Source organism: Vicia villosa, unplaced genomic scaffold, assembly GCF_029867415.1.
Source record: "Vicia villosa cultivar HV-30 ecotype Madison, WI unplaced genomic scaffold, Vvil1.0 ctg.002159F_1_1, whole genome shotgun sequence".
In the NCBI taxonomy this organism is placed as follows: Eukaryota; Viridiplantae; Streptophyta; class Magnoliopsida; order Fabales; family Fabaceae; genus Vicia; species Vicia villosa.
Window position 1 is genome coordinate 2920 of NW_026705856.1, and position 2919 is coordinate 5838.

Genomic DNA, 2919 nt, shown 5'->3' on the forward strand with positions numbered 1-2919 from the left:
TGATTAGGTTAAAATAAAGTGATAATATATATTTAAAGTATTTAAGAAAACACTTAAAAACAAACTATTTTAAACCTAATTAAAAACTCAAGAAATAAATAATATTTTTATGATTTTTTTGACTATTCACAAAATAGATATATTAAATAATAGGTGTATGAAAAATGAAGTGAAAATAATTTATTTTGATAGGTTAAATAAATATGTGAAGTTGTGAAGAGAAATGAAAGAAATTAGTGTTAAAAAAAATAAGTTTTGGCCCTTGGAGGGTTTGAACCCACGCCCTTGAGGTTACCAGCCCAAAACAACACCACTGAGCCAACGCGCGCTCAGTGTTAGTGACTTGCCTTCATTTGGTTATGTTTCAAAACAAGTTGTAAATCTTTGAAAAATAAAAGAACCAAAAAGTCTGGGGCGAGGGGGATTCGAACCCCAGACCTTTGGCATGAGGAGACTATGAGCGCATGTGTGGCCACTAGGGCAAGTTATTCAGTCGTTAATAAAACGCACACCATTCAAAATAAAATAAACTCTCCCCTGAGAATTCAAATTTGCGCGCCACCACCATCTTCATCTTCAACCTCAAGCTCTCCATTTTTGAATTTCTGAACTTACTCGTTTCTCAACCATTTGCAACGATGTAAACATGAAACTTGCTCTAAATTCACTCACGATTCTAAATATGTAACTAACATGAATTATCATTAACTACATCTAACTAATTTACCAGAAATCGTGAAGAACCCTAAAATTTCAAAATTAAATTAAATGACTATACTGAAAGATAAATGGATGATGATAGAGGGTTTTCAATCCTCTGATGATGCTGAACAAGATAGAATCGAGCTATTTCACAAAGAGTACTTAAATTAAAGAGAGAGAGTTCAGAAACTTACCTCTGAAAATGGAGATCGTGAGGATGATAGAGAGCAACTGGGCTTGTATGAATGATCCCAAAAGCTTCCTTGTGGCTCAGTGATGCTAACTGAATGCTTGTAATGACCTCAAACCTCCTGAATTGTTCTATGGACCTCCCTCGATTTCAGCTTCAAGTGAACATGGAGGGTGTTGATTCTCGAGTTACAGATGAGCTGCAGCCATCTGGTTAGCTTCACTATGACCTGAGGAGTGTGTCTGGATGATTGGCTTGCCTTGAAACCTTCTGAATCACTCCATGGACCTCCAACTGCAGATGCTCCAAAGTGAGAGCAACAATGGTGTTCCTCCACCTACAGAAGTGATCCAGGTGCTTGGATCACCTCAAATGACCTCCCTTGAGATGTTAGAATGCTCACTTCCCAAAGATAAGCTCTGGTTTGAAGAAATCGATTCTTCTTGCCAAAGAACTTTGAAAAACAATGAACAAGAGAAGAGAAAGAGAAAGCAAGTAATATGGTTGCTTTGGTGTGTTTTTCTACTGAATTGTGCTCTCCTATTTATAGGCAAATGTCTCAGTACTGAGTGAGAGAGTGAGCTTGCTTAGTGAAGCAAGTTTGGTTTCTTAGCCATGAAGAAATTTCAAAGAATATCCAAGTGTGATCATTGCATTTTCGAGCCACCTCCCCTATCCATTGATTCTATCTGATCTTAGGGGACAATTCAGATGCAAAGTGAGCTCTAATTGGTTGATGAGAAGATTCCTTGGGTGATTCATCAATTTGCCATAAATTCTCAAATGTAATCATTACATAATCACATGTTCTTGTTTTAGGAATCTTCTTCAATTATCATGGCATGGTGAAAATGAATGCATGGCATGGTGAAAATGAATGCATGGCATGTTTGCAGATGTATTATGGGTCATGTAGCATCTGTATTTGAGGTCATGTGCACAAAACTTCAAAGTTCCAAAATGATGCATGACTTATAATTTCACTTCATGAGGCCAACTTTGAACAAGCATAACTCTTAGCTCAAATTGAATTTTGAGAAGGTTGAACACAATTTGGAAAGCCCTAAACATCTACTTTAAATCATTAGTTTATGTCTTCTTCAGAATCCTTTGGGAAATTTGTGAAAAATGAGGTCAAAGTTGGAAGAAAACTAGGTTAAAACACTTAGAAAAATTTCTAAGTGTTTATGACCTAAACTTCAAAATTTCCAAAACTTCATAAATGGTTGATCTTTTGAAAAAAAGTTCCCTTGTAAGATGTTGTTTTATTTGGCAAGATCTACAACTTTCATGTTGGAAGTTTTTTGAGTTGTGTAGGTGAAATTTTGAGATCTCACCATGCCCTCAAAAACCCTAATTCCCGACTTTTCGCTCCTTGATGAATTTCTTTGAATTTCTTTGGCCAAATGACTTTGACATCCATATATTGATGATATTGATCTTTGAAAGTCATTTTTTGACCAAAAACCTTAAAAGTCAATGATGATCCTTCATAGTTGACTTTTTCCTGACAAAGTGAATTTTTGGGCTTTTGTGTAGAAATAAGATCTTCTCCCCAAATGGATGATATAAATGGATTATATGGAGGTAGTAGAGATCCTTGAATCATGTCTTGAGTTTTGGATTCATGCCCTGATCAGAAGTCAACTATCTTGGTGAATTAGGTCAAAACCCTAATTTGTCGACCATGTGAAAATAATGACTGTAGACTTTGAATTGAAGTGTGATGTCCAGTAGATCTTGTAATATGAGTTATTTGAAGATGATTGATGTCTTTGAATGATCCTCTGAGGTTTTTTAGGGTTTCCCAAATGTGATCCCTGATTTCAGTCCTTGATAGGCTCAAAACCCTAGTCTGGTGACCTGAGTAAACCTGTACTCATATGACTGGATGTCTAATCAATCATAGATGAGAAAAGTGAAGTTTTTGAGCCCCATGATTGTATTAGAGACTAGTCTTTGTATTGATTGATCCTTTGCCTGAGCTTTCTTGTCTTTGAGCATCCTCGATTAGGTACCAGATGGAG